The following is a 24,826-nucleotide window of genomic DNA, read 5'->3' on the forward strand; positions in this document are numbered from 1 at the left end:
TAAACCTTCGTTAACATCCCAGGAAGAGAACATATTTTTCCTGTGGCTTTCAATATTTTCTGCTAAATATATTTCAGCGCACTGTTTATCTACGGTTTCAGCTTTCAGACCTTTATGTACTTTTGACACCTTGAGGCTGTCCCACTGAAAAATGGTGTATGTTTATTAAAGAGGACTTTATGTGCTGGGCGTTAAAGCAAGGGGAATTTCTGTTTCGGTCTGCCTGTATAATGAGGGCTTCAGGATGAGATCCAAGTCAGAGGCGTGTTTGGTTTATGAAGCCCTCTTGACAAAGCAGGCTCCACATAGCTCACACAAACCCCTGACCACCACAGAATGTTGAGCCAAACGAGGTATTTCTTCATAAGCGCACTGCTGACATGGAGGCCGGGGCCGGGGAAAGACGAAAAATCCAAGTTCCTGGCGCTTAGCTGCAGTTTCTTTTAACCCACCTCTCTCTCTGGGTGTCTGCTTATGATTGTCACAGCAGTTCTGGCCAGGGCAACGCACTCTGTCTCCCTGGAATTTCCTGACTTCAAAGTAGCCCTTTCCAAAGAAATAAATTAATCAATAAAAGCCATCCGCTTCACCTTGACGGCAGGCGCAGAGCTGGAAGGAGTAGTGTTAAACACGATTTTTAGGAGCAGTTGGCCCTTGAGACATCTCGAGGTGGGTTTTGGCTTGGAATTAAACAGGAGGTGGAGGCACACAGATCAGGTGATTCAGAAAGCCCCTCTTTCTCTACATTCTCCCCACTCGCCCCCAGCTACCACCTTCCCCAGACAACCCAGGCAGCTGGGTTTTTGGCTCCGGCAGCTGCTAAGCTGTGGCAAGCCAAAAGCACATTTCGTGGCGGTGATTCCTTCCCCAAGTTGACGGACATGTTTCTGTACTGAGCGCAAGAGATGTTTCCTGACTGTGCGCATGAATCAGAGGCTGCATTTTTCATCCAGCGCTTCTGGGTGACAGTTTTAAGCTGGAAGAACAAAGCAGATCATGATGAGTCCCTATCATCAGGGTCCAGTAATAAAGGATCCATCCAAAAAGCTAGCCACACATAGTTCGGATGTATGATTTTTCTGTTTTAAACATGCCAGGAGCAGCCCGTTGCCCTGGGAGGTGAGGCCCGCGTCCACATTTCAGACACGGCCCTTCCTCTTTCTCTCCGCGTCCTTGCAGTGTTTGCTTATGTGTTGGCTTCAGAGGTTCTTCCTTTTTTCAGCCTTCCTCTCCCAAATGGGAAGATTTGCAAAAGCCATTTTGTGGCCCTTGAGTGACTTCCCAGATGGAGGCAAGCTCCGAGGTCCCAAACAGCCTGGACACTGCCCGTGTTCCGCCCCTGTTGCAGCCGGGTGACGACAGAGGGGAATCAGTGGCGTGGCCCCTCTGTACCAGGGCCTGAAGAGCCAGCTTCCCAGAAGTCCATGGATTAGGAAGGTCTGTCGGCTGCTTCAGGACCTGCCAGGGAACAACTCCCTTTTGTTTTGCTGTCTAGCATGTGACCAGAATGCTGCCAGCTAATTTTAACCCCACCAAAGTACTGCTGGAAAAAGCCCCAAAAAACAAACAAACAAAAAAAACAAACTGTCTTGCATCTGGAGAGAAAAATGCTGTGGGCTGGATAAAAGCTTTTTCAGCCTGTGTTCCTTCCTGTTTCAGTTTCCAAACTTGCATTATCGGTAACCTGAAAAATGATGAGTTTCACCAAATTCCTGGATATTGCACAAGAGGACAATGAGTCTATTTCGGGTGCTGTGATTGTGTCTGGCACAGACCCTGGAAGCCATTGTTTTCGAGAAGGAGAACGCTTTGGGGTTTCCTGGTGCTTTCCTTCTAGGGTCTCAAAGCCCCAAATGGTACGGTGGGGGGGGGGGGGAGGGGTGCTCTCCATGGCAACTCTGCAGGCTGCTCTCTAAAAGGACCTGGATGAGAAGTGGGTGGTTAGGTCAGGGGGCGGGGGTGATGGTGGCAGTGGTGGCCCTGGAGGTGTTAAAAAGGTGGATCACAGAGAGTGTTTGAAGTGGGACAGCGGGAGCAGGAAGAAGGGAGAGGGCACTTTCACAATAGCTGGGTGGCCCCCTGGGACACAGGCCACCAGCTCTCCAGCTAAATTTCCATATCGGCTTTCAGCACCAGGAATTAATGGAGGACTTCGTGGGGTTCCTCACCCCAGATGCTGGATTCTCAAAGCATTCCCATGGTGGTTAATTGTTGCTGTCTGGCTGGGTGGCCGGTGATGCTAGCGAATAAGTACAGAATCTCAGCCGCCAGGGAATGAAGCGGTTTGGATAAGGCAGCGTGTAGCTAGGCAGCTACTGCCGACCGCTCTAAAACCAGGTAGTGAGATGGGATCATTAACCCAAGGGTCTCCAGTGCAGTCCCAGGAGATAATACGATGGCGATGAGGCTGAGGGGAAAGGCCCCAGTGAATGCTGCAGCGCGCTCTTGGCAATCGGGAGGCCTTGGTGGCAGTTGTTCTGACAGCTGCTGAGGGCTTCAGCTGCCTAAAAAGCCATTTGCTCGGGCCTGCCCTGTCTGGCCAACTTCTATGTATTTAAAGGATCCTCTTTGGTCTCTGAGCCCCCTCCCCCTCCTTCCCACCTGAATCGTCAGGCACAGACACCATCTCTGGGAGGGCAGGGAGCCTCCTGGACTTTCAGTCCATCGTCTGCCTCCAAACTGCTGCCGTAACCTGCCCGCAGCAGTGGAGATTGGTTGGCGAATTCCTAAATTAAGGTTCTGTTTACTCTGCTGTTCCAAAGGCTTGTTTTGAGCAAGATGTTGTGCTTTAATTAAAAAGACGAGAGCTCATGAGTAAGTGAAAATATTTTTGAATCTTCACAAATATGTCTGAATTTGGTTGCTGGTGTTTCACAGTGACGGGGGCTGGGGGGTGGGGGGGTGGGGCGCGGTCAGGCTGGTCAGCACTTTTGTCTGTAAGATCACTAAAAACTTTTTCGGGAGCTCACGGCCGCCTCTTCGGCACAGTAGAATTATGAAGGGAACCCGAAGTCAAAACCGTGTTCCTGGTGCTTCTCTCCTTGCAGCTTTCGCCAGCATTCAGGTGTTATTAGGACACATTCTTCGTTTACCTTCCAGCCAGAGGATTCCTAAATGTTTCATAATAGCTTCACAGCTGGAATGCAGCTGCTGCTGGGTGGAGCAAACAGAACTCCTTATGGGTCAGCAGGGTGAGGGAGGGCAGGGAATCTTGGAAGGTTGGGAAAGTCCTTCTTTCTGAAGCCAGAGCTCAGGAATGAGTGGGGCCTCTGGTGTGAAAGCTTTCCAGATGGGGGAAGGAAGGGTAAGTTTTTGCCCTCTGGGTAGATTCCAAAAAATCGCTTTGGGGAGGCCAACTATTTTGAAACTGCCTTTAAAGCAAACGGCACAAATGTTTAAATTGACCTGGAAAACCCTTCTTTTTTCCTTTCCCTACAATCCAAGTCTGTTCCCTTGAACATTAATCAGTGGGAGCGTTTGCCCAAGTTTCTCTCCTCCCCCACCTCTATTATCATCATCATCATCATCATCATCATCATCTTTGGTTTGGAAATTTTTTGGAAGCTTTCCCAGGCTGGAGCTATAGCATGTTTCCAGGAAAATGTATAAGGAGTGTCTTGTGTTTTGAGTTCCTCTGGAGGGGACTGGACATGTTTTTTAGAGAGACTCAACTGGGGGGCAGCCAGGTCTTGTGCAAGAGTCCAGCCAGGCAAAGGGGCAGACGATGCCGGAAAGATCTGTGCTCATGCAAAAGTGCTGAGACAAAGGTGTGGTTTAGCCGGCCTGCCTCTTCTCGATTTCTTTCAGCCTCTTATTATCGCAGTTGCCTGTGTCAGTCTGTGCTCGGAAGCACCCCATCTCCAGGAGATATGCTGAGAACTGCAGGGGGCTGGGCTTTGAACTTCATTCTCAAGTTAGCAGCACTTGTGATTTCTGCCTAAAGAAGGAACGCTGGAGATTTAGATGGAGAAGTGCCTGGAGTCAATACTCACCCAGCAGGCAGGAGCTCCACCCAAGCGTGGAATGTAATAAGCAAAAGGTGTCCTGGGGCTGAGGCTGCCAAGGTGGTGCCAACCTCCAGCCCGTGCCAGTGGAGCTCCACTTGGGTCCAGAGACACACACACAGCTGCATGCATGCATGTATCACAGGCATCTGTACACAAAACCGGAAAGTACATACAATGGGAACTAGAAGGACCCCTCACTGACGGGTGTGGTTCTCAAAAGCAAAAGCAGCCAGGGTATCCTGGAGATACATCTCATTCAGTCTGGTTCATGGGAAAAGGAGGCAGAAGTAGCTTCATGGGAGCTACCCCAGCTATTCTTCCAGTGGGAAGGCCGCTTCCTCCCGGGTCCATCCCCTGGGGCCATGAGGACCCAGGGACTCGGGAGAGAAGGAATAAGCAGAGGCCAGCAGTGCTGGAAATGGGAGAGCATAGCTCCTGGTTCTCCTCGCCCCGCGAGCCTAAGACTATTTATTTACCAGCAATGCCGATCTGGTTCCTGCAGGAAAATCTCTTTCGTTTCCACCCAGGGGGCACACTGATTCCAGAAGGCATCTCCCCCACAGCAGGTTGGGAAGGTGCTTAACAGCCCAGGCTTTGGAATATTAATAGCAGTGATGATAGACACAACTAATATTCATCGGGTACCTCTTCTGTGTCTGGCATCGTGCTAAGTGTTTTAATGCATTCTCTCTCCTAACCCACACCTAATGAAGTGGGTTCGGTTATTATCCTCATTGCGTAGGTGAAGAAACAGAAGCTCAGAGAGGTTAAGTAACTTGTCCCAGGACACACAGCTAGTCAGTGGTAGCCACAGTGGGAACTTAGGGTTGCCTCACTCTAGAGTCTTTATCAGACCTGGGTTCGAATCCTGCTCTGCTACGTGTGATCGTGTGATCTGTGCCAACCACCAGGCTTCCTCATCAGTTTTCATAAGGTAATCACATCAAATATTGGCAACTTCATATAACTTAGCTTAAACCTTCCTTACAAGGTTTAAGTAAGAGTTAAATAAGATAGTGCATATGGAGGACTTAGCAGAGTACCCAGAACGTAGTAAGTACTCAATAGATGCTAGTTTTTCATAATAATCTCAGAGTCAGTGTGTTTGTTCAGTATGGATACATCAATCAAGTTATCCATAGTCTTTGTGGGTCTTCTCAAACCCGTGCAAGGTTCTGCACATCCCTGTACAGGCACATTGGCTCCAATTACAGTGGGACATGGTGCTAATGCCCAGAGGCATCGTTCCTTGTCAGTGACTTCTCTTAACTCATTCTGGAATCCACGTATCTGTAGCTGAGCCACGGACATTGTCCACTCACGTTCACTGGGGCTCATTAGGGGGTTCCAAATCTCCAAAATCATTCAAATTTGATCACTTTACTTTCCCACTTAAAAATCTTCCAGCTGCCTAACAGAATTAAGGCACACTTCCCACCTTGGAAGGCAAGACTCCTGGGAAAGTGCTTACAACCCCCTTTCTGCCTCTTCCTGCCCCTCAATTACTTTCTGACCGCATTAAATCCCTCTTTGTTCCTCAAACATAACACGAACTTTCAAGCCCATGCCTTTTTCTCTGCCTAGAAGAAATGTGTTTCCCCTCTTCTTCTTTAAGCAAACTTCGAGACATCTTTCAAAACAGCAGGTAAAGTTTTTACCTTTCCTGTGATACTGGTCTCCAGCGTGTCCTGGCTCTGTACTTACATGGCAATCTGCATATATCACAAAGAGTTGTACTTATCTCTTCATACAACTCCCTCACTGGGGAGTCTCTAAAGGTCAAGGCGAGGGCTTACCAGTCTGTCCCGAAAGTCAAAGTCTCTTTCTAGAGACCTTAGAGGCCCTAGAGGTCTTAGATGGATGCTGGTCCAAATGAACATACCTGAACGTAAATTCTTATGACATAATTGTATTGGCAGTAAAATAGTGTGCGAGGGTATGTGGATATTATTTATACCCTTTGTTCCAGCAGAGATGGATATGGATATACCAATCTTTCTTACTCATAAGCACACATAGACTAGTGCTTGGTACATCCGGTAGTAGAAAGAGCCAGGGCTTTGGAGTCAAACAATTCTGGACTTACGTCCTAACTTGGCCTCTTGATGTGACCTTAAGTCATTGTTTCATCTCTCTTAGCCTCACTTTTTCCATCTGTAAGGTGGAGATAACAGTAATTATCCATGTGGCAGACATCCAATGGCAGACATCACTCTTGCTTTTTTCCTTTATGGTCTGTTTTTTTTTTTTTTTTTTTTTTCAGGAGTCCACCTCCTCCTGAAGCTGCCTGGGGTGGGAGGGGGAAATCCTAATTAGTCTAAACTAATCTTGGTATGCCATTCCCCTCGCCAGTGATTAATTTTCTGACGAATCTATAACCCAATTCTGGTCAATGAGATGTGAATGTGAGGAAGGATCTTTTGTGTGTGTGTGTGTGTGTGTGTGTGTGTGTGTGTGTGTGTGTGTGGAGGGTTGTTTTAGGAAATACTCCCTTGCTCTTAAAGCATGAGAGGAAGTGAATTGTGCTTTTACAGCCAGATGTCATGTCTGGAATGGTGGCTGGGACGTTAGCAGCCATCTTGTTATGATGGAGATACCTACTAGGAGAACCAAGCCCACATGGTAAAGATGACAGAATGGAAACATGGCAAGAACCTGGGTCCTGGCGGCTGGAGCCGTCTGCCCCTGGACTATTTCCTGAGCTCATCAGTTCCTTCATCATTCGGTGAGGACCCCGGGCTCAATCCGATATCACCGAATTCACCGTTACTTGCAGCCAAAAGCATCGGCTTCGTGGGGTTGTTCTGATGACCGAATAAAACAACGTTTGCAGAGTACCTGAGGTTTATAAAGTGCCCCACACATAGTACGTTCTTAAAAAAGGTTAAAGACTCTCCAGCTGAGACACGCTGAGGTGAGCGCTTGCTTGAATGACTGTGATGGCGGCCCCAAGAACTTGGCAGATGGTATAAAGTGGAGAGCAGTTCTGAGGTGGGCGGGTGCTGGAGGAACATGGCAATGACGATGAAATTCAAACAGTATGTTAGGAAGTGTCCTGATGGCGCTTCTTGGGGCTGTCACTGTGGTTCCCCTTTGTGCTTCTCAGGCCTTTTCTTACCCCGGTCGGAGTTAAACCATGCACGACACAGGCTTTTCTAGTTGTGGGTGGCCACACTTGTACGATCGGGGTGGTCCCTGTTACCCTGGGGCATGGAAGCGCTGCTACAGGATGGAGGCTAGAGTGTAATTTGTAGCTCCAGGAGGAGCCAAGATCTGGAAGCAGCACTAACATACCCACACAACGGAAAGCACAGACTGCATCTGACAAAAGCACACAAAATCCGGCCCCCTCCCCGCGTGCCCGGAGAAGCCTTGCAGACTTCTGCAGCTTCAGGAAGGCCTGCCTTCGGGGGCCCAGATGACAGCGGCCCCCCTGGCTTTTGGCCTGCTGACCAGGCCACAGGATTCTGTTCCGTGCCAGCCCCATGGCCCTTTCGAACTTCATTCCGGGAGAGCTCAGCCACACCAATGGCTGCCAGACTCGTGTCCGCCCAGCCGCGTGGGCGGCCCTGGCAGCAGGGGATGGGCAGGGTTTGTGCAAGGACGCCGTGGCCCCTGCGGGAGGGCTGTGGAAGAGGTGGTGGCCCACTTAAGGGGCAAGCCAGGAGGGAACCCGGAGGAGGAAGAGAGCAGAAACCGCAGGCTCAGGGCAGCCTCGGCCCCTTTTCAAAGACCACCTTCACCTTGGAAGCCCGTTCCAGGCCCCTTTTCCTTCCAGCTGCCTTCTGGCCATTTACTTCCTGCTCTCGTGCCCCTTCCCTGCCCAGCCAGGCTTAGCAGCCCTCTGCTTCCCAGCACTGCCATTCAATTCCATCCGCCACATGTTTATTGTGAATGTTCTGTGTAGGATGCCGTATTCCTGCTAGCAATGGGAGGGGTGAGTGAAATACAAAAATTAACAGGATTAGAAAGGACCTCAAAATGGCTTTCAAACTGTCTTCACCACCTCAGAATCTTCCCCTCTGAAAGAAAAAGGGAAAAGCTGCCGCAGCTGAATCCAAGCGGGGGCAGGATTCCCTCTGGCCAAGGCAGACCCTACGGACAGAGTCTGAAAAGCACTGGTGTAGACCACAAGGCCACGGAGGCCCCGACCTCCCTGAGACACGCTGCAGGTCAGTGGCCCAGCCAGGTTCCAATGCAGGTGTCTGAGCCCCTGGCCCAGTGCCCTGTCCAGTGTACTGCTCTACCCGTTGGCACCTGTCTCAAACATCAGCTGGGGAGATGAGACAAGTCAACCTAGATTGGAAGGCATGTGCTTCAAAGAGAGCAAAGCGGTTCTAACACAGGGAGAGAGAGCCTGCGGGAAAGAGGGGCGGGAGGCTGGGCCTAGAAGAGGGCGTGCAGCAGTTGACGTGGAATATGGCCAGGATGTGATGGGGAGTTGGGTGGTGGGAAGGGGGCAATTCTGGGCCCTGGAGAACATGATTGCTAAAGCTTGAAGAAAGCCTGGCAGCTCAGAGACCTGGGTTCCGGCCCCGGCTCTGCCGTTACTAGCCAGGTGACCCTGGGTCACTGTCCTCCCCTGTCTGGGTTTGTTTCCTCGCATGTAGAATGGCAGAGGGGCTGGGCTAGCTGGTCCTACTGTGACATGCGGTGAGGCCTTCTCCCCTCCTATGGGGCTGGCCCTCTCCCTGCCACCACCAGCGTCCACCCAGGACACTCCTCAGTGTTTGCCAGGGAGCTGGAATTGACACCAGGAGGAAATGTCCCTGGGTGTCCCTGAGAGCAACATGGAGCTGGAAGGCCTGTTCAAGGGGCCCACCCAGAGCTCCGAGGACCAAACCCCAGGGAGGCAGGAACCCGGCACAACTAGAGCAAAAACTATTCCTCTTCTGAGAAGCATTCTTCCCAAGCCAGCCCTCTCCGGGGAGGCCCAGGCCTCAGCCCGTCGCTCCACCCCCATCCCACTGCCCAAGTCTGCCACCTGGGAGCAGAAAGGAGAGGCCTCAGGGGCGCCTGGGTGGCTCCGTCGGTTGGGCGTCCGACTTCGGCTCAGGTCACGATCTCACGGTTTGTGGGTTCGGGCCCCGCGTCAGACTCTGCGCTGACAGCTCGGAGCCTGGAGCCTGTTTCCGATCCTGTGTCTCCCTCTCTCTTTGCCCCACCCCTGCTTGTGCTGTGTCCCTCTCTGTCTATCAAAAATAAATAAATATTAAAAAAAAAAAAAAAAGAAAGGAGAGGCCTCAAGGGTAGGGGTCATGAGTTACTTGCTAGCTCCAAACCTGAGTATTCTCCTTTGTAAAAATGAGGTAAAATTAGTACCTTAGTATTTTCACTTATAAAATTGATCATTTCAGTAGCTCACGTGATGAAATGAGGTCATGCTTGTCAAGCGTCTAGCACGGTGCCTGGTGGAGGAACCACTCAGTACATATTAGTCCCATCCGTTGCCAGAGGGCTGCCTGCGGGGGGAAGGCCACACAATTTGAAGACTCTGGGCAGGAAACAGGCTGGTTCCTATCCGGCTCCTGTATGTCTCAATCACAGAAGGGGAATGGGCTGGGCACCTGGAGAGGTTGGTGGGAAGCCCGCTGGAAACAATGTGTGCAACGCCCCCTGCTGGCTGGGAGCAAAGGAGCAGGGCTGTGGGCTCAGGGAGCTTGGGGGTGATGCAGGGGGATCCTTGCTAGCACAACTGGCTGTATATTGACCTGTATATTGTATATTGACCTGTATATTGACATATATACTGACCCAGTATTCACAGAGCATGCCCCAGGTGTTACCAGCCAGGATTTCAGAGGGATGCAAAATGAGTGACAGGTAAACTAGGTTTTCGGAGCCAACTTATTTTGAAGTCAACCAGGCAGGCATGGGTTCGAGCTCAAAAGCCAACCCCGGGAACCACCATCTGTATCGAATACAGCACTTGCAAAGCTCCTTGCATCTTGGACTGGTGGTCTGTGGAGGGACCTCGGACAAGGCACGTACGTGATTCCTCTGAGCATTAGTGTCCTCATCTGTGACCCAGAAGTCTTCTCTACCTTTCCCCCAAAACCAGAGGGGAGAGACGCTGTCACTTAGGGGAGTGGAAAGCCACCCAAGCCGTCATGTCTTCTCTATGGAAACCTCATCCCTTTGAACCTGGGCTGTCACTCATTTGGTTCATCCAGAAGGGATCCTGTCATGTTCTTGTGGTATGCCAGGCTCCCCACGCTCTCCCATCCACCAGTACCCTGGCTGAGCCCAGGCTCCGGGCCCTTCTGATGGAGATTAATGGCAGAGCCCAAACCTCTCCTTGAGCCCACGAGAGTGGACGTGGCAGGATTGTGCAAACAGCAAATCTGACCATGCAAATCTCCACACTGCACATTCCAGGCCATGCCTGGTTATTCCTCCTCAAATTAATTGGACTGCTTAGCCTCACAGGATCAGACTGGCGAGGGCTATCTGCCCTCCTGGCTACCTGTTCTCTCCCAGACTACCGGGCAATTCCTGTCACTGGGGATGGCTGCAAGGGCTTGACAAGGATGGGAAATACATTCTCGATGGATTTTTATTGACAACTCCCATCACTACCACAATCAGCAATTTCCACTGCCAGTGGCCTTTACTGCACATATGTATATGTGCACACATACACACACACACACGTGTGCACGCACGCACACACAAAGCAAAGGTGAGCACTGGAACCCCTCCAGGCTAGAGAGATGCTTTAACACCTGTATTAACAGAACCCAAATTGGGTCTGTTTTACTTTTTGAGGGTGTGTTTATGTGCCTCTGCATTCATTCACGTAACAAAGTTTTATTGAGCTATTGATTGCGAGGTATCGGGACAATAGCAGTAAACGAAACAGACACGAATCCTTGCCCAATGAGGGTTTACATGCCTGGGTGTGTGTGAGTGTGAGTGTGTGTGTGCATGTGTGGTGGGGGCATGGGACAGAAAAGTAAATAAACAAGTGGCATAAACATGTTTGATGGTAACTTGTGCTATGGGGAAAGCCAAAGTAGACGAGGCGTTTTGTGTGTCCCAGGATGGGGGCCAATTTTTAGTAACATGGTCAGGGAATGTTGTGTTAAGAAGGTGACATTTAAGTAAAGATCTACAGAAAGTGAGGGAGTGAAGCATGTAGTTACTCGGTAGAAGAGGGTTCCAAGCAGAGGAAATGGCAGGTGCAAAGGCCCTGAGGCAAGAACATGCCTGTTGACAGAGAGGCTGTCCTGGAGACAACAAGGGAGAAGAACAGGACATATGTCAGAGAGAGAATGAGGAGGAGCGGGTGGTATCAGGCTCTGAGGGCCATCAGGAGGACACTGGTGTTTACCCTGAGTGAGGTGGGAGCCATGCAGGGTTTTGAGCAGACAAGTGACATCATCTGTCTGGCACTTGAACAGGCTCATTCTGTAGGGAGTAAGAGTGGGAGAGCAGGGGGCCCAGGCTATGGGAGGGATGTGGACGAGGAAATGATGGCTGGGACCAGGGTGATGGTGGCAAAGTTGGTGAGAAATTGTCCACTGCTGGACGTACTCCAAAGGTAGGGTGGGTGGGGGGGTGAGTCAGACGAGAAATCATCCACTTTGATTTGTGTAAATATTTCCCTGGCATATTTTGTTTCTAGTCCATAAGGTATGTAGGGAGAAGGAACGGTGTCCACACACACAAACACAACTGACACGGAAGCAAATCCTTGTCAAGACCCCACCCAACTTCTCAGGTGAGAGTGGTTGGTAACAGGACTTCCTTCACAGGCATGCCGTGAGGACAGTGCATGCAAATCAAGTGGCAAACTCTTGGACTCAATAATGAGGAGCTATATTTATGAACAAAGTATGATCAAGGGTCCCCTACCCCCTCTTGCCATCCAATATAGTTCATTTCAGCCCTCTTCTGAAAGTTCAGAAATTAGCACCTGTCTTATAAGCAGGATATGACAAAGCTCTATTTAGAGAAAAAGGGTGGGGAGAGGTTAATCAGGGTAGGCTTCCCAGAGAAGGAGCTGGTCTGACTGCCTCACTTTTCAGGTGAAGAAACCAAGGTTCAATGACTTTAAATAACTTGTGTGAGGTCACAAAGCTAGAAACTGGCAGAGAAGGGCTTGTGTCCACGCTTGTCTGGCTCAGAAGCCACGGCTCTTAGCCAAGGTGTCACCCTGGTGATAGGCCATTCCCATTAGAGGAGAATGATGGCCACTCATGCGAGGACCTGGGACGATATGATCCGAATGGCCGTCACTTAGGGTGAAGCCGGATGTGGGCATCTTGGCACCACCTCGCTAACAATCATACATTCTTGGTATGAGCACGAGCAGTGTGCCAGGCCCCACGCGAGGGGGTTGGATGCATGATCTCACCTGCCCGCCGTCTCGCAGGCCAGAAAACAGGGCCGGCAAACTTACTGATTTCGCCTGCGAGTGTCCGAACTGAGACGAGAACCCAAGTGTTTCGGCAATCTATCGCCGCGGAACAATCAACTAGAAAAGTTAGTTTATTCTTTCTCGTGATTTCGTGAGTCAGGAATTTAGGCAGGGCCCGCCTCAGTGGTTCTCTGTTCATGAGTTACCTGGGGTCACTCATTTGCATTCGGCTGCCCACTGGGCTGGGAGGGAAGGACCCAGAAGGCTTCATTTACACGCCTGGCACCTCAGCCCTCCTCCACATGGCCTGTCCATGTGGCCGGCATGGTGGCTTCAGGGTAGTTGGATTTCTTACATGGCAGCCGGCTTCCAAAGGAATGAAAGCAGAAGCTGCCGGGCTCCGTAGGGGCCAGCTGGCACAGTGTCACTTTTACCACATTCTGCTGGTCAAAGCAAGTCACGGGGTCAGCCTGGATTCAGGAGGAGGGGAAACAGATTTCTCCTCCTGAAGGGTGTGGTGAAGGGCGTGTACCAGAACGGAAGATGCTTGTGGCCATCGAGGGACACTGACTACCATCCCCAGCCTCCTGCTGCCTTTCTCTCAGCCCCTGGGCCTGACCCATGACACTCTTATGAAGCCTGCTAGACCCCTGATACAAAGCACATGCCCATGTTTTGTCTTACCAGGCCCTCCTGCCCAGTGACACCTTCGTGTTCGCAAGGATTTATTGTATCTTGTTTCCTTGAGGGCAGGCACCAATGTTTCCTGCTTCCTAAGGCCCCAGCACCTAAGTTAACCTAAGCTTGTCTTTTTTCTTTTTTAATTAAAAACAATTTTTTAATGCGTATTTATTTTTGAGAGACAGAGAGCGGGAGAGGGGGTCAGAGAGAGAGGGAGGACAGAGGATCCGAAGCGGCTCGGCGCTGACAGCAGAGAGCTCGACGGGGTGCCTGAACTCATCACGACCTGTTCGGAAGTCTGACGCTTGGCCAACTGAGCCACCCACGCGCTCCCCCCTACCTTTTTTTTTTTTTTTTAAACATTTATTTATTTTTGAGACAGAGAGAGACAGAGCATGAACGGGGGAGGGGCAGAGAGAGAGGGAGACACAGAATCGGAAGCAGGCTCCAGGCTCTGAGCCATCAGCCCAGAGCCCGACTCGGGGCTCGAGCTCACGGACCGTGAGATTGTGACCTGAGCTGAAGTCGGACGCTCAACCGACTGAGCCACCCAGGCGCCCCCCCCCCGCCCACCTTTTTAAAAAGTAAGCTCTATGCCCGATGTGGGGCTCGAACTCACAACCCCGAGATCAAGAGTCGCACGGTCTGCAGATCAGCCTAAGCTTGTCTTGTTCTCAGGCATCTATAAGAACCTAACATGTGACTCGCAGGCAGTCTGCCACCGGAACAAAACTGGGGGCAGATTCACTTTTGCAGACCCAGCACATGGCCTTTCCCAGAAGAAGAGCTTCATAAACAGGACTTTCTGGCACCTGACTTCATGTGCTTGGGCCTAGAGCAAAGGATGAGAGAGTCTTACTTCTCTAGCACCGGCACCATCATCATCTCCTGGGATGCGTTTAGGAACGCAGGGCTCCCCTCCCCACCCCAAGATTTTGCCTTTTAACAAACGCCCAGTGGTCCATATGTATGTTCAAGTTTGAGAGGACTCTGGTAGAGGTTCCCAAGGTAAAGAGAACAGGATAGGTTGGGAGGACAGATGCCGGCTGAGCCCACTTAGGTCAAGCCCAGACATCAGAATTTCCTGAAAGCTCCGGGGTGATTTCCATGTGGAGCCAGGATCAAGAGTCACTGGTTTAGAGTGTTAGTTCTCTAAGTATGGTGTGTGGATCGTCGTACCCAAATCACTTGGGGCGCTTATTAAATATGCAATTCCTGGGTCCCACACCATGTTTTGGTCTAAATCTCCTGGGGCGGAGCCCAGAAGTCCACATTTTTAACCATCTCTCTAGGTGACGTGAACGTGGACTGAAGTTTGAGACCGTTGGTTTAGGGCCACGAGTGAGGGATGACGGCGGCAATGAGGTTTGCAAATGTTACAAATAATGATGTGCAAAAGTTAGAAAATACAGACAAGTAAAAGTGGGAAACAAACAAACAAACAAAACCTCCCTGTACTTCTACGGCCTAGAGACAACTGGAGGCCCCCTCGACACCCACTCTAGAGACAGGAAGGAGCCTCCCTCCCCCAGGGAGGCTGCCCCCCATCGCAGCGGTGGGGCTGTGATTTGGGTTCTGTTCTGCTGGCAGGGTGGAGCCTGTCATCTGGCCCGGACAGAATTATTGCCTCAAATTACATGGTTGATTATCAATTACTTGTGTCCGTGTGAGAGCATGTGTGCGTGTGTGCATAAGTGTCTTTGCAAGTCATTAAGGGTCGTAATTCTGGATTATCGTTGATTAACGAGAGGGAGGCCTGGTACCTCCAGCAGCCGGGATGGCAGCCCCACAATTATGTCCCAGCTGATCAGTAATTGGCGCAGCGCAAGATGATTTCTCTCTCTCCGCTGCCTCCTCCCGGCCTCTCCTGCCGGCTCCGCAATTAGGGCCATTGCTCATTCCCTTCCAGCCTGGGCTGAGCGCACGGGCCTGCTTTCTGGCAAGCGGCTGCCGTGGGGCTGGCTGACGGTGGAGGGGGCGGCGGCAGAGGTGCAGTGATGGGGTGTGGAGCTGGCATGGGCTCCCGCTTGCTGAGCACGGTTCTTCCCAGGGAGCCCGGGAGCCAGTCTCCAGGGCTTGCCCCGCCCCCACGGCCTGGCTGGGGAAACTGAGGCCCGGAGAAGGAGAAGGGCAGCTTAGAAAACAAAAAAAAAGCCAAAACCGGTGACTCAGAATGCTATGGCAATCCGACTCCCACCCCACAGAGCGGAGGCAAAAGCAAAGACAAACCTCCTACCGTCACTCCCATCCTTGGGAGGCTGTCAGGTGGCCGTCGGTTGTCTCAGATTTTGTCCTCCAGAAACTGCGGATCGATGCTCCAACTCCCAGACTGGAGGAAGAGCACTGAGGAAGGTGCCGTGTTAATTCGAGGCAGAATCATCACCTGCCTGGATTCTGGCAACGGCCTCCTAACCGTTCTCCCATTTCCACGCTGGGCCCCCATCCACGCTGGGATGGAGGGACTTTTACAACGCCCCACTGCACACTGTGCAAGATACCCTCCCCCCACCCCAGCTAACTCTCCGTTGCCCTCAGGATAAAGTCTGGGTCCCCAGTCTCCTCCCCGCCCACCTCCTCTGCCCCTGCACAGACGCCTCAGGGCTCCAGCTCTCTCCCATCCTTTGCCCAGTCTGGCCCCTCTGCCTAGAAGCCCTTTCCCTCCTCCCATCTTCTGTCACCTGGAGCGCACACCTGTGGTGGGGGCCCACTCACACTTGGGCTCTATTCCCGAGAAAGGGGTTCTGCCCTCACCGGGGACCAGCAGTTAGAGAAGCAGAAACTTTCAGGACGGCTTTACAGGGGTTTGAGAGGATGGGGAAGGCGGGGCTGTTCCGGAAAGCTTCCACATAAAAGACTCTGCAGAGCCACTAGGCAGTTTGTTTCTGAGCCTTGCAGCTGTCTTGGCCATTTTCATTTTTATCTACTTAGGGTGGTCAGCAGGTCATGGCAAGCGGGAGACGTGATGCTAATGACTCCGGCTCCACGTGGCGACCATTCAGGAAAAAGCTGCAATGTTCTCTCTGCCACATTAATCAGAGAAACACATCAAGAGCTGTTGCATGGAGACAGCTTTCCTCCCAGTACCTGCCCTGCATGCTAATCACCACCCCTCCTGGCGGTGAGTCAGCTCCATGCCAGGCGGGTGGTGAGGGAAGGCCAGAAGTGCCAGCTCCTTGCGGTGGGGAGCAGAGGGGTGGGAGCCAGGCCAGGTGGGAGCCAGACCCCTGAATGCACACTGCATGTGACCATCACTGAGGCCTCCGGCAGGTGGGATGACAAATCCTGGGAGAGTCAATCCAAATGGAAACCCTGGGCTACTTCCTTGGGTCTAGTGCTTACCCAAGTATACTAGCGAGAACTCTCCAGAAGCTGATCCTTGGACAGAGTCCAGGGTTCAAGCAAGAGGGACCCCATTGCTAGGCACTCTGGTAACAATAAGACATAACCTTTGGTAGTGCTTAACATATGGCAGGCAGCCCTGTAAGCACTCTCCATATATGACTCATTTAATCCTCATAAAGCCTAAGAAGTGAGTGCTATTACTATTCCCACTGTGCAAATGAGCAAGGCCACACACAGAGAGGTTAAGTAACCAATCCAAGGTCACACAGCTAGTGACAACCGACTGGGTTTAAACCCCAGAAGCCATGCCACAAAGCACTCCCATTCCATTGCTTCTCATTGCTCTGCAAGAGCCAGAGTCACCTGAGCCCGTAGTGACCATGGAAAGCCTCCGAGGGCCTTTGCCTTGTCTTCATTCATTCATTCACTCCTACAGCTGCTCTTCGCAGAGCACCAGCTCTGTACGAGACCCTGTACCAGGCACAAGGGAGGCAATGAGAAAACAGACGCAGGCTTCAGAGAGAGACTGGCATCAACATAGTATTTCCACAGATTCATAGTAATTGCAAAATGCGATGAGAGTCATGAGAAGTGCCAAGTGCCATCAAAGCATATAATGGGAGGCCCTTTCGCACATGGGAGCCCTCAGGGAGGGCTCCCAGGTTTTCAGATCCCTCCTTCCATCATTCTGTCCACAAATACTTATCAATCGTTTGTTCAGGCACAGCGCATCAGGACACGGTGGTGAGCAGGACAGAGAGTCACATCCTCAGGGGCAGCCTGGTGGGGAAGGCAAATCAATACAAATGTTCCAGAAAAGGAATTAGGGCCAGCTGTGAGGGTTCTGAGCGTTGTTGTTGTTGTTATTGTCATTATTATTATTTTTACTAGGAAACGCGTCATTTCTTTAAGGGCCTCTTGCAGGGAGAAAGAAAGCTAGCTGCTAGAGATGTTCACGTTGGCTTTGCCCACAGTTGCTATCAGGCATCCTTGCAGGACCTGTTGGTGGTTGAGCTACTGAGTGCACCAGGCCCTTTGCGTCTCCCTGAGGACAGGCTGGCTATTGTCCACTGCCTCCCCCTCCCCCAGCTGCCCCACCCCCTCCCAGTGGGGCTTTTCCACAAGATGCTGGGGAATTCCTCTTCCTATAGAAAAGACCCCACCTCTCTGCCTATAGAAAAGACCCCACCTCTCTGCCCTCCCCGGGTGGAGTCCCACAAACCTGACAGCGAGTTATGGGAGGTCACAGCTTTGGAGAAAGATAGGGAGCAAGAAATGGAGCGTTTTAAAACGTGTCTCTGTTATTTCCCTTCTTGGCCTCCATCATCTCCCCACCTGGCATATGAACTTGTTCTTCCCTTACACGGCTCTGAGAAAAGCACCATATGGCAGTTCATCAGGCCCATGGGCTAGTTTCCATCCAGCCCACTCGGATTTCCGCCCAGGCTTGGGTCTGCAGGATGACCTACCCTTCACGAGGCCCATGGAGGAAGAGAGACAGTAAAAGTGAAGACATACAGAGCATGAACCGGCAGCCGGGAGTTGTTCTGAGTACTGGCTTGTGGTGATGCTGGCAAAAACCCTCGCCACTATCACCATCCCCATTTCACAGAGGAAGACACTGACGTGTGGAGATGTTCAGAGACATCCTTAGGTCGCATGGCTAGTGATGGCAGAGCTGGGATCTGAGCCATACTAGCCATCAGATTTTGCTGATTTGCTCTCATGGAAAAACCCAATCTTGGCTAAAAGGTTTTGGCAGGTAGGGGTGAGAGTTTAGAAGAAGGGGTCCTGCCCATGTGTCCAGGAGAGGGGATGCCAGAGGAAAGACTGGTAAATCCATGAGGCGGGCAAAGCCCGGCCTGCCCCACCTCCGATGGAGCAGGGTCTGAGCTAGGAAAGTGAAGCCAGCACAAGCCAGGAGGATCCCTGGAAGCAACCCCCTTGAGCTGGGTAGGGAGGTTCCAGGAGCCCTCAGGAGACCCTGGAGGCCGGTTTCCCCTTGGGCTCCTGGCCCAGCCTAGGTCCTTACCCCTGGCTCCCTCCATCACTGTTTTCTCTGCTCTCCAGGAGTGAGTGCCAAGCACACCCTCCTTGAAGCCTGCTGAGCCGTGAGGCTGCACCGAGGTGTGGTGGGACCAGAGGGACCTGGACGCAGATCTTAACCCCGTGTTTGCTGTGTGCCCGTGTGGCCAAGCAACACCCACCCCTGTGTCTGTGGGCCTCATCTACGGGTGGTGTGGTGAAAAGGTGTGAATGAGCTAAGTGTCGAGAACCTAGGTAGGCTCCTGGCACAGAAGAGGTGTGTGATCCATGTGTCCTGCCCTCATTCCCTGTGCTTCCTTCAAGAACAGGAGGGAGGAAGCAAAGCCTTCTGGGCTTGGGGGCTGGGCCTACAAGTAGGCCAGGTGGACATACAGGGCCTGGCTTGACACTCGCCCCCCCCCCAGAAAAAGGGGCTTTATTTGACACAGCTCTACCCTCCTAGCCCCCTCAGCCTTGTTGGGTTCCTTCCCATGTGTTTCCCCTGCTGCACATCTGCAGAGAAGGGCCTTCACATCCCCACGGGCTGTGTCTGCAGTGTCTCCTGGAAAACATGACCCCCACTGGACTTGGGTCAGAGGTCCAGGACAGATGTCGGGCTCCTGTCCTTCCCCTCCAGTGTCCCGGGGGCCTTTTGATGGGAGTCCAGGCAGTGCCCAGGTCTCCTGCCCAGGATTTCCCCTTTGAGAGGAAAAGCTGAGGGACCTTGGAGGGACTCACTGTCCCAAAGAGGATGGTAAGGAACAGGAATTTGGTGGAGGCTGTGGTGTATGAGTGAGTTAGGCAAGCAGCACACAGAAAAGGAGGGCACTTTTCTTTACACTACCCTTTTTGCTTTCCATAAAAAAAAAAAAAAAGGGAATACAGAGGTAAAGAAAGAAAAAAGTGAAAAGTTCCTTTTATTCCCATCTCTCATCAATTATCACTGCTTTCCCTGGCAGTGACCTGTATTAGCAGTTTGCTGTGTGTCATCACAGGCTTTTACTAAGCATTTACACACACGCGCAGGTACATCCATGCACGCATGTGCAGGGTGCCAGGATCTTTGTGGTTTTTTTTGCTTTTACGCAAATACTCTCCTGTTGACCATATCGCTCTGCAATTTTCTCCCCATAACAGTATATCCTGGACATCTTCTCATGTCAACATACACGGGGCATCCTTGTTGGTTGTTTTTTAAAAGCGTCTGCGTAATATTGCCTGAATGGATGTAACACAGCCGATTCAATCCTACCCTTTCCACTCACACCCTCACTCAGGGTCCCCGTTGCCCGCCCAACTCTGGGAAGCAGGAGTCAAAAGGATTTTATGGTAAATAGTGCCTCTGCACAATCCCAAGGGATGTCCTTCACATTCAGAATGTGGCAGCTCCTCCCATCCAGCATGAACAGATAAGGCGGCTCCAATTTTTTTCCACGCAAACAATTCTGTAGCCAGCAACCTTGCCCATGCCTCTTGGTGCACGTGTGTGAACAGTTCTCTGGGCGTTGCTACCTCAAGGTGGAGTGAGTGGGCAGAAGTGCAGGCGTCCTACATTTGACAGACCCTGCCATGATGTGTGTCTGTGTGTGTGTGTGGGGGGGGGGGGGTCGCTTACAGCTCCTATGCCCCGCTCAGCCGCACCAGTCCCCCAGCACATATCCATCATGTGGCTGCTGGCCGGCCAGCCGCTTCCAGGAAATCAATTGCAAAGACAGGCGATTGTCATCAGCTTGAACACTGGAGGCCATCCAGGGAGTAGATTCAATTGTAGGAGAAAATCATACTGGGCTCAAGACCGCTTGTAATGGAGACCCCTTGGTGACCTTTCTGGAGAAGTTAAAAGAACACAGGCAGACACACTCTCACTCTTGATCATCTACCACCAACCCAACTGCTGAGAGTACAGCCCTCTGCCCTTGGAGAACCTGCTCCTCATTAGTAGCCATACGGGAAAGGGACGGGGGTTGGGGGGGGGGTGCTGGTCCAGGGCCCAGGCTGCCGGTGTGCAGGCAAGGCCAGCGGGGCACCTGCTCCCCGGGAGGGTGGACCCAGTTGACCATCAGGTCCCTAGTTGCTCAAGGTCACAGTACCCGCCCCCTTCTGCTCACTGGAGAGGTGGTCTGGCAGCCAGGCAGCGATCCTCCAATGACCACGCCCTCTCCACCTATTCCCTTCGCCAGGGTCCTCCTGCTGAATACAACCCTCTCTCCCTCACCTGCACAAACACAGGTGCAGACATCATGACCTCTGTTCTTATTATCCAGGCTGAGAACCATGCCCTGCACCCCCACCCCCACCCCGGGGACCTTTTCAAGCACAGTATCAGGGAGGGAGGTGCGATATGGACAAATCCAACATATTCCTCAAGTGGAAGGGTGACCAGAGCCTTTACCTGATTTCAGAGGAGCTATGATTATAAGCCCTCACTCTCCAACCCCCGGCCCCATTACTTCCTCTCTAGATCCCAACTACCCACACCCACACCTGGCCCTACACACAAAAACTCAGCCATAGCTGTGGACTTGGGGAAATACACATTCATCTTCTATGTGCAGCTGTCCCCCAGCTCTCCAGGCCCACTTACCTAATAATGATCAAAATAACTCTGGCTACCATCAATTGAGTACATGCAGTGCAATTTGCCAAGTGCTTTACATGTATCATCTGACTTCATTTTCACAAACTTGATATGTGCCGCTATGATTTACAGGTGCAAAAATGGAGGCTCAGAGAGGTTAAGTAACTTGATCCAGATCACACAGCTGGTTGTACCAGAGCCAGGATTGGTAGCCAGGTCCTTGTCAGACTCCAGAGACTATGGGCTTAGCCACTGTGCAACCTTGGCTCCCACATACCGCACTTGTACCTCTCTCTCCATGTGGCCTTGCCCTCTGTTCGTCCCCGCCTCATCCGCTGGTATTCTCCTGTGTCAGGGGCCAAAGGGGTCAAGATCATCAGGGTTCTGTTGGGAAGGCATGTCCTTATTCTACAACAGCTCTGTGCCTTGCTAGACTTTAACCTTCCCCAGCCGCCCAAGGACCGATGTCCAGTCACAAGCCCGGTGCAGGCACCCAGGTCATTTTCGCTGCTGACAAAAGACAGAATGATGGGGGCAAGTCCCAACCACTAGTTTAATACCGCAGAGCCCATAACATCCATGCAAATTAAATATACTTATCTGCTGGCCTGAAAAGATGTCCTAGTATATTTTTCTGTTGAAAAAGACAAGAAAGCAGGTTTTATTTATTTATTTTAAAAGTTTATTTATTTATTTTGAGAGAGAGAGAGCAAGAGAGCGAGCGAGCACGGGGGAGGGGCAGAGAGGGAGAGGAAGAGAGAGAATCCCAAGCAGGCTCCGTGCCGTCAGCGCAGAGCCCAGTGCAGAGCTCAATCTCACAAAGTGAGATCATGACCTGAGCTGAAGTCAAGAGTCGCACGTTCCACTGACTCAGCCAGCCAGGAGCCCAAGATGGCAGGTTTTAAAGCAACATACAGCAAGAAAACATTTTATTGATGAAACAAAAGTATTCTCTGTGATCTAAGCATAGAAACGGGCTATTTGCCAAGATGTTAACAGATGATTTGTCTTCTCTTGGCTTATCTGTGTTTTCTATTTTTTTTTTCAATGAACATGTATTATTCACATGATTTTAAAAAGCAATAAAAATAAACCAATCCCGGGCCGATTGTACTTCTCCCTGTCCCTGTCCCTACCTCCAACAGTTCTGAAAAAACAAAAAACAAAACACCACACTTCCTAGTCCTGGGTCTTCCCTTCCTTCCCATCATTTCCACATCTCAGTAAAAGTGGGGTTGGCCCTACCTGCTCCAGGTAGACCAAGGGGAGGTGTGAAGGCTGCACCCCTCGACCGCCCCGATGATATGATGCCTCAGTCCAAATGCACAGTGGTCGAGGCCGTCTTCCCTCTCTCCTGCTGACCCTGCACGGAGGAGAAAATGCTCTACTTTCTATTACGTGTTTGCTTCCCAGGCTGAGCCAACTTCCCTGAGGCCAAGGACCTCAGAGGCAATGCCTTCTGGGTCCTGCAGATTGGAGCCCCAGGGCAAATAGCTCCAGAGGCAGAGAGGGAATTCTGGCAAAATGAAGAGAGAGGGGAAGGAAATCACAGAGCTTGCGATCATCAGAAAAGAAAGAGCAGTGCCTCAGGATGGGGCTAGGATGGCCCCTTCCAGAAGGCTACGAGGAAATGAGGAAGGATGGGAATGGAGCTTCCTGAGCATCTATTACTATGACTACGACCACTGTACACGCAACGGACCCTCCACAGACAATGCTCTCGCCCTCACCCCTCAGAGCAGCCTTCCCTTTGTACAAGTGGGCTGTGACCTTTTTGTTTTTAGTGTTTGTAATGTTTAATTATTTTTGAGAGAGAGAGACAGAGAGACAGAGAGCGAGCAGGGGAGGGGCAGAGACAGAGGGAGACATAACGAAGCAGACTCCAGGCTCCGAGCTGTCAGCACAGAGCCTGATGCGGGGTTGGAACTCCCGAGTCGCGAGATCACCACCTGAGCTGAAGTCGGAAGCTTAGCTTAGCCGACTGAACCACCCAGGCGCCCCCGGGCTATAACTCCTTGCATCTCTGGTGCTTCACTTCCAGTCAGAGCTCCTAAAAATGATTCTGGATGGAGAAATTTGTGTTGGCCGACACCATCCCCACCCCTGCCAAGAGCCTTAAAGACCCCTCTGCTCGGAGCCAGCATTTTCCTGAGGGGCTGGCTCTGTGAGCACCTGCCTTAAGGATGAATTGCTAATTCCATTGTTCCTGCCATTAAAATAGCAGAAATCAGAAGGCAGCCTAGAGGGCCCTGAGAGCTGGCCTAGGGCTCAAGGGAGAGGAGCAGAGGCCCTTCCATGTCACCCTGAACCCCCATCTTCAAATCACATTCCTTAAGGTGGCCGTCCCTCGAGACCCAGAAACCAGGCTCCTGTTCCCACCGAGCCTCTGGCACACACAGGACAGGTGTGGGGTCGGCACACCTAGCTGGGAGGCGGGAGGCCCTGGTAATCTACTAGCTCTGTACCTCACCCCCTGGGTCACCTGGGCCAAGTCACTCCTGGCCACCACACACCCTTCTACTCACAGTGTGTTGCGGTGTCAAGAAGGGTTCAAAGGGTGTTGCCGAAGATCGCTCAGCCCCTCGTAACGTCTTTTCCCTGAACGGGAGTCTGCTGTTGAGTTCCCAGCCCTGAACAGCTTGGTGTGGCTGCAGGTAGTCGAAGTGTGATTGTTAGCGACATCCTGTGGACATGATGGGTAACTGCACTCACCTGGATGGAAGCCACAGGTGACGTCCAGCTTTCCTCCTTAGGTGGAGAGGAGCCGATCGCAGTTAATCACACTCATCACCTTACACAGGGAGCTGTCTTGAGCTGGAAAAGAATCCCTCCAAAAAGCAGAAAACAGCCTTCCAGCCACAAATTTCCATCAGCCTCCAGCTTTATATCTGTTTCACTTAAATTCGTCCCTTTTCGAATATCGCCCTGCTAGAAGAGTCTCATGGCCATGGGGGGTGGGAGGGGGGACAGTCACATCAATAATAATATCAAAGGAAGAAAAACGTCGTGGGCTGCTTACTCTTGCCATGGAATTCACGCATTATCTCATCTAACCGTCCCAACAACCCAAGGAGGTACGAGCTCTTATCCCTGTCTTTCAGATGGGGAATCAGCAGCTAGGAGCATAAGAGGAAGCTAGGTTGCAAACTGGGCAGTCTGGCCTTAGACTCCTTCTTTTTTTTTAATTTATTTTTTTAACATTTATCTATTATTGAGAGACAGAGAGAGACAGACTCTGAGCAGGGGAGGGGCAGAGAGAGAGGGAGACACAGAATCTGAAGCAGGCTCCAGGCTCCAAGCTGTCAGCAAAGAGCCCGATGCGGGGCTCGAACCCACAGACCGTGAGATCATGACCTGAGCTGAAGTCGGATGCCCAACCGAATGAGCCACCCAGGCTCCCCTAGACTCCTTCTCTTTAACCACCACTCTGTGCAACCTCACTGCCCTGTGTCTACCCACCACGGTAAACCCTCGAGGCTGGAAAAAGTCCCAGTTCCTAGGGTCCTGGCTTTAATCCTCAGACTGAATGCCTCTTAGTCACCCTCCGGGGTAGTGAGAGGCAAGTGGGACATTATCCCCAACTGCCAACTGTGGGTCATAAGTCCTTGCCTTAGAGGGTGCTGTGAAGATTAGGGGAATCACTTGCTGTTGAGTAGCAGCTACAGAAATGGTGGTTATCCTTATCTGCAAGGTATGCAAGTTGACCTTGGGAGGGACCAGCCTGGAAGGTTTCTGTAGGTGGCAAAAACTGACTAAATCTCTCTAGAAAATAGCAGTAAGGAAGGCTAGGACTGGGAAGGGCCAGCCTTCTCACCCTTAGTCTTTTCAGAG

General features: G+C 51.6%; 1 long non-coding RNA gene across 2 annotated transcripts; it reads right to left on the reverse strand.

Moving 5' to 3' along the window:
• Positions 1 to 20,034: 20,034 nt before the first annotated feature.
• Positions 20,035 to 23,774, reverse strand: LOC102970659. Of its 2 annotated transcripts, XR_006219005.1 has the most exons (4): positions 23,521 to 23,774; positions 22,241 to 22,358; positions 21,273 to 21,629; positions 20,035 to 20,244 (listed from the first exon to the last, which is right to left on the reverse strand). It is a non-coding gene; the product is annotated as an uncharacterized LOC102970659 (long non-coding RNA). The 2 variants fall into 2 exon arrangements; XR_006219004.1 differs by lacking the exon at positions 20,035 to 20,244 and having other exon boundaries at positions 20,394 to 21,629.
• Between the last annotated feature and the right edge of the window lie 1,052 nt (positions 23,775 to 24,826).

Source organism: Panthera tigris, chromosome B3, assembly GCF_018350195.1.
Source record: "Panthera tigris isolate Pti1 chromosome B3, P.tigris_Pti1_mat1.1, whole genome shotgun sequence".
Classification (NCBI taxonomy): Eukaryota; Metazoa; Chordata; class Mammalia; order Carnivora; family Felidae; genus Panthera; species Panthera tigris.